We start from the raw sequence: 7,523 nt of genomic DNA on the forward strand, positions 1-7,523 counted from the left end.
AAATGTATTTTAATTTTATAGTATATACTTGTATATAAATACATTCATGAATGTTTTTAATGAATGGATTTTATAATAATACAAATAGCAATGTGTAACATTTTACCATATTTAGTGCAACACTTTTATTTGTGCCCCACAACATATTGTTTTTTCACTAAATGTTTGGATTTCTAAAATTATTGTACACAGATTTTTCTAGAATAAATTTTGCTGTCGAATTATCCACTAACCTAGTTTATGATAAATTTTTGTCATAGATTATAAATTTACATAGGCCTATATTTTTTCATATTTGTTTATTTTATTTTTCTTTATAATGAAGTAGTCTGTATCTAGTAGATTGTGAAAGAATGATTATCAGTTCCACACACAGAGATATATAAATTCTACATTTATTTAAATGAGGGAAAAAAACTTCACTAGTATCGGATCGGAATCGGTATCGGCCAATACCGAACCCTAGGTATCGGAATCGGTATCAGAAGCAAAAAAGGCGGATCGGAGCATCCCTAGTCTGAAGCTGCATTTTACAGCTGACTTAGTTAGAACACACATACACACGAGTTACCTCTGGAAAAAATGCAAGACGTGAGATTTGTAAATAATAATATGGAGAAATTAATAATTATGGAGCTTAATTTATCATCTTAGAATTTTATATTATATTTTATGGCATATTCCAGTTGAGGTGCATTATAGTGTCATGACATCAGTTTTATGATGATTAGCTCATTTACGTTACAGCTTCTAGCAGCATTTTATGTGCTATCCTTTGAAACTGCAGCATTTAATATAACAGAAGGAAGTAGGGCTGCACGATTGACAAATCATAATTGTCGATTATTCCCTTGAAATTGTAATTGTGCTTATTAATTACGATTATCACAATTTACATTGAAGGATGTTTATACCACTGTTTGAAGCAACCGCATGCCGTATTTTTAGATGAAAATGAACAAGCTGAAAAACTTTTATTGCTTTTCTATAGTATTAAGCCTCAAATGTCAACTATACATTGGATTGGTTTCTTCTTTAAATAAAAAAAGTAAAAATATACTCGGTATTATAATGTTATACTAAAACTAAAATTAAAACAATGGAAAAACCCTAAAGATAACCTGTAGGAAGAAAAAAAACATCTTAAGCACGCAGAATAACATAAGTTGACTTTGAACGATTAATTGCTGCTTTGAGCGATTACGTAACTGTAATCGCGATTTAAATTTACATTTTTCATGTATCGCAAATTCACTTTTTTAAATTTCTAGTTTCCTGATTTTGTCCATGATGTATCTTCATTTAGTCTCATCATAAATCATGTGCTCATCGTCCATTTCTGATGCTTTGAGAGTGAAGAAGACATCTACATTTCTGGTAAGTTAATATAGTAACATTATGACCATTTTTGACGCACTCCTAGTGAGCCGCCTACATAGACATTTTCCTCGCTTTCCTTCGCTTTTAAATAGCTTGTAAAAGCGGCGTGCACATTTTACTTTCACTTTCGAATTAGCGGCAGTTAGTCGTCAATTGCTTGAATGCAACAACAAAATACAACGTCAAACTCACTTTAGCCTATATATAAAACATAGAACTTTTATTAACAAAACAAATAAAAATACACCATGCTATAGGGCAGGCTATGCCTAATATAAAATAACAAATAAATTACATAAAGTTTAAATGTACAAAACTGGGAACAAGTAAACATGTATAATATATAACTAAATAAATAAGAAACATAGAATGTTTATTAGCAAAACGAGTAAGAAAGCTTGGAGGCACGGCATACACCTTGATGTCAAATAAAATAAATAAATGACACAAAGTTTAAATGAAGTAAAAATCTGCAAACAATGTGGAACCAATTAAATAAGAAACGAATGTTTAAAAAAAAACTTCCAAAATCACCTTAGAGAAACGGCAAAAGTCAACAGGCTTTTCAAAATCCAAAATATTGCCAAACAGGCACTTTTGCATTTCATTTCGAAACTAAATCATGCGCCATCGTCTTGTCTGTCTCACCTCACCTCACTCTTCTTGTCAGTCGGCTCGACTCACTCTCCTCACTGGAGAAATGAAATCCGATCAGTGATGAGACTGTCGTTCAACTGCATTGAGCAGCCACGTTCAGTTTTTAATTGTAGTGTCTGTTCTTTTACTGAACTAAATTATTTTTATTACTATAAAAAATAAAAATGACGGTGGGGGTCGGTGACGCGGTGGGCAAGTGACATAAACGATGTTGCGGTTTAACCGGTATCACCGTCAGCACCGTCTATCGCGGCAAGCCTAAACTGAAGTGAAACCCGAATGAAAGCTCACACGTGAGTGATTTGAATAGTTCTTTATAGACAGCGTCTCATTAGCGCTCCCTCTTGAGAAGTGCACTAGAGCCCTGACTAGTGCTTAGCATTGATTGCAGCAGAAGTTGAAGCTGGCGTGTTGCTAAGCTAATGACATGCTGCTCTAATAAGCATCAAAACAGACAGCACACAATTATTGGGTACATTTTGGCTGTGTTTTTAATTACAATTGTTTTTTATGCATACTTTTTGGTGTTGAATGGTACATTTGCAGTAGAAAACAGTTATCTTGTTTTCACTGTGTGTGTTGCAATGCATTCTGGGATTTCCTTTTCTACAGAGCATACATTTTAGTGGTTTTGTTGTGTTTTTTTGCATGTTTAGATATTTTATCTTTTGTTTTTATATGTCAGTTCAGTTTTTACTCATTACAGTTTTAGTTGTTCAAGTTAAACTAACTTAAAATGAGATTTTTAATATTTTATTTTGTTTAAGTTAACATTTATTTTGTTTCTAGTAACAAAATTGTTTTTATGGTTTTAGTTTCAGTTTTAGTTTTAGTTAATTATAGTAATAAAATACTGTAAAGATAGGCAGCTCAGGTTTTGAACCAGGGTTATTATAATTAAAATAAATATAATTTATATATAACATATAAATATAATTAATTAAAACCATGAAAAAATATACTTGAAAAAAGTGAAAAAAATAAATACTTGAAACATTAGCTGAAATGGAAAAAAACTTATCTTGTTTCAACTAGTTGCCAAAGCAACATTTCTCATTTTCATTTAGTTTAACTTGATGTACTAAAATAAATAACTAAAACTATAATAAAAAATTATAAAAACTATATAGACATGTTTAAAAAAAAAATTAAAATGACAAAAACACAACAAATTGCTAAAACTTTAACTGAAATTAAAATTAAAATGGAAAATACAAACAATTCTCAATATAAAAAAAAAACTAAAATAGTATCTTATTAATAGGTTGAGTTTAATGAAGATGTGGCATCTGAATTGTCTGAATTGAATAAATGTATTATTTATTTTAATCATATTTTATAATGTATTTTCGTACATGTGTAGTTGAGGTGCATTATAGTTTCATAATATCCATTTTATGATGATTAATTCATTCTTTTACAGTTTCCGACAGCATTTTAAGCGCTGACTCATTAAACTGCAGCATTTAATGTGACAGGAAGCATTGTAGAGCTCAGCCAATCAGAGTGGCTCTCTGAGTCACATGACCAGTTTAATGATGGTCTGCTCTAGCCGTGACATGAAGCATCTTTGTAATATTGAGACTAGAATAAATGTACGTCGTTCATTGTGAGTCAGACTGTAGCTTTAGATTAGCTCACCTTCAGCTCTCCTTCACTTCAGAAATGTGTCTTAAATGCTGGCTTTCTTCAAAGACTCAGGCCTTCTGGAGATGGTAGAGAGGCTTTTGAGTCAGGATTAGTCCATGTGTTGTGGGAGGATCGTGAGGTTTAATTTTCTCTTAAAGTCTTTGTGGTTTTCTTAAAGCTCAGACAGTCTGAAGAGAGATGCTCATTTATATCACTTAACAAGAATCAATCCGTTAACATTGTGACAGACCACCACATCACTTTCTCTCGCTCTCTTTCCTCTAAAATCTATAAATGTCTTTCTTTCTGTGCCACCCGTCTCTTTCGGTTTGTTTCTCTCTGTTTCTGGTGTTCGTCAGACATCTAAGTGTGCGATTACATCTGGGCGGTGTCATGTTTTCAGCGCTTGCTCATCTGTGGTGTGAAGCTAAAACATTCCCTGTCGACATTCAGCAGATGCTTTGTGACGTTTGTGATTCTGGATTGTACATGAATCATCTCTTCAGATGATTGTATTGGGCATGTAACCAAGATCAAATCGATGCTTTGGAAGTTTGAGATTCACATGATCTTGATTGGACAGGATTTATAGATGAAAATTTCTAGGCTGGGTGCATTTAAATGGAACCATACACATGTATGGTTGTGTACTATCTTTAACTTAACATGCTGACTTTTAACCCTAAATTAAAAAAAAAAAACGTTTCTATTTAATTTTTAAATACTATTTAAATTTTTCTACAACAAAATGTAATTAAAAAATATATTACAAATGATAAAATTTCAAATAAAATAGACTCAAAATTTGAATAAGTATTTCTTTTGTTGGTATCTTTCATTATTTTTATCTTTTGAACTTTAAAAAAAAAAAATTTTTACTTAAGTTACATTAAAAAACTAGTTTTTTTTACATTTTGAGCCCATTTTACTGCAAAAGTCATTTCACAGCTAAGCACCACTGATGAAATATAAAAAACTCAAAATCATATAAATAATTTTATATTTTCTAAATTCTGTTTATATACTTTTATATAACAAATATACTGTACAACTAATATACTAATACTTATATTATGTTCAAATATTTTATATTTGAACATAAGTATTAGTATATTAGTAAGTGAGGTAATGTAAGTAATTTATAAGTAAAAAAAAAAAAGTGTAATTTTACTCTTTTATTATTTATAATAAATTATAAAAGAAAATAAACATTGTTTTGTTCATCTTTTGTTCTCTCTCTCTCTGTCTCTGTCTCTCTGTCTCTGCCCCTCTGTGTTCTCAAGCGGCTTGTGTTTCAGTCTTTCTTCTCTTTGTGACCGCCATCTTCCCCTCCTGCCTTGATGTGAAGAGTAAAGACAGAGGCGCGGGTGGGCGAGCTGAATTCTCCTCAGTGGAGCGACAGCTTATCTCACATTAGACACATTTCTGCCAGGCTGGCCGTCGCACACCTCCCGGGGAGCCGTTGGCACACATGAGCCATTGGACTCCACATCCTCTCCAAACAGATCTGGAGCCACTCGCACACGCTCCCCAGCTCGTCTTCCTCCTCTGCGCCGCTCTTTTGTTTGCCTTTGAGTGCTGAATCCACAGGAAACAGCGGCGAGGATGAAGACGGTCTGGTGGCATTTGGACGTCGGGGTTAATTGAGGGGCATGTTGGGACTCGATGGTGACAGAACGGGACAAATGAAGATGCGAAATCTTAAATAACTCTGTTTAATTAGCTGTGTTTACAACTCAAGATTCACTCGCTCAGCTCAGTTACCTATATATACATATATACACATATACACATATACATATATACATATATACATACATATATATATATATATATACATACAATATACTGTACAACTAATATACTAATACTTATATTATGTTCAAATATTTTATATTTGAACATAAGTATTAGTATATTAGTAAGTGAGGTAATGTAAGTAATTTATAAGTAAAAAAAAAAAAGTGTAATTTTACTCTTTTATTATTTATAATAAATTATAAAAGAAAATAAACATTGTTTTGTTCATCTTTTGTTCTCTCTCTCTCTGTCTCTGTCTCTCTGTCTCTGCCCCTCTGTGTTCTCAAGCGGCTTGTGTTTCAGTCTTTCTTCTCTTTGTGACCGCCATCTTCCCCTCCTGCCTTGATGTGAAGAGTAAAGACAGAGGCGCGGGTGGGCGAGCTGAATTCTCCTCAGTGGAGCGACAGCTTATCTCACATTAGACACATTTCTGCCAGGCTGGCCGTCGCACACCTCCCGGGGAGCCGTTGGCACACATGAGCCATTGGACTCCACATCCTCTCCAAACAGATCTGGAGCCACTCGCACACGCTCCCCAGCTCGTCTTCCTCCTCTGCGCCGCTCTTTTGTTTGCCTTTGAGTGCTGAATCCACAGGAAACAGCGGCGAGGATGAAGACGGTCTGGTGGCATTTGGACGTCGGGGTTAATTGAGGGGCATGTTGGGACTCGATGGTGACAGAACGGGACAAATGAAGATGCGAAATCTTAAATAACTCTGTTTAATTAGCTGTGTTTACAACTCAAGATTCACTCGCTCAGCTCAGTTACCTATATATACATATATACACATATACACATATACATATATACATATATACATATATACATACATACATACATACAGGGCTCGCAAAATTTCAAAATCCCTGGTAGCCCTTCAGGCTGGCGCTCTTCAGATTTTGGTAGCCCGAGATTAATTTCTTTAGCCCGAATAACAAATATCAAGGAAGGATTTTTAAAATCAAATTTAAGGCTTTTTATGACCCTTTTTTAAGACTTACACAAATAAAATGAATACCGTATGAGCGGGGCAGGGCAATATTGTTACATATTAAACCATAAAATTGCATGATTTACAATTCAGATACAGGTTTTCACAAAACAAAAAGTCTTATAAAATGATAAACATCACATTTCAGGCTTTAAACAATTTTTAAGAAAAGGGATGAGTCAAACATATGAATTATTATATTAATTTTAAACATATATATATGACAATATAGTCTTAATATAATATAGTCTTACTGTCTTAATTATTTAGAGTTTTAGAAGGCACATTAGCTTCTTGTCGATCCACTGGTTCACATTAACAATGTGTCTGCTGCGTAAAAACGGGTGGATTTTCACATTGGTCTGAAAGAACTGCAGGTGGACTTACTGAAAATGCAAATTCATTTTCTGACAACAGGTGGCACTTCTGGACCGGTATAATATAGCGGTTTCCCTGGTAACGGCTGTGCACAATGCTGCCCTCATCAACGCCATAGATATGTATAGGTAGATTCCTCATTCAACGGATGTAGACGCGTCCGCCATCTTGCAATGGTCAACTTGACATCACTCACCATAATAATCAATGAATATTCGAAGATGCCACAATCCTGCAGAGCCGATAGTTGTAAAAACCGCCGGGATTTAAATTCTCGAAGAAACAGGATAACCTTTCACAGGTGAGAATGCGAGAGAGGGGTGGAACCATAGATATGTAAGGATTGTGCCATCTTCGAATATTCATTGATTATTATGGTGAATGACGTCAAGTTCACCCTTCCAGCTTACGTATAGCGGCCCATAGAAACGGTGGCTAATGAGGCATCTACGCATACATATCTATGATCAACGCTACTTAGTTAGGCATTATAGATAAGATGAAATGAAAATTTAAAGGGGTCATATGATGTTGCTAAAAAGAACATTATTTTGTGTATTTGGTGTAATGAAATGTGTTTATGCGGTTTAAGGTTAAAAAAAAACATTATTTTCCACATACTGTACATTATTGTTTCTCCTCTATGCCCCGCCTTTCTGAAACGCGTCGATTTTTACAAAGCTCATC

General features: G+C 34.0%; 1 protein-coding gene across 1 annotated transcript in view; it reads left to right on the top strand.

Moving 5' to 3' along the window:
• The window catches only part of LOC107653230 (V-set and transmembrane domain-containing protein 2-like protein), a 74,001-nt gene that overhangs the window by 9,440 nt on the left and 57,038 nt on the right, over positions 1–7,523 (top strand). The gene's annotated exons all lie outside the window — the stretch shown is intronic.

Source organism: Sinocyclocheilus anshuiensis, unplaced genomic scaffold (genome assembly GCF_001515605.1).
Source record: "Sinocyclocheilus anshuiensis isolate Anshui unplaced genomic scaffold, SAMN03320099.WGS_v1.1 scaffold143, whole genome shotgun sequence".
NCBI lineage: Eukaryota > Metazoa > Chordata > Actinopteri > Cypriniformes > Cyprinidae > Sinocyclocheilus > Sinocyclocheilus anshuiensis.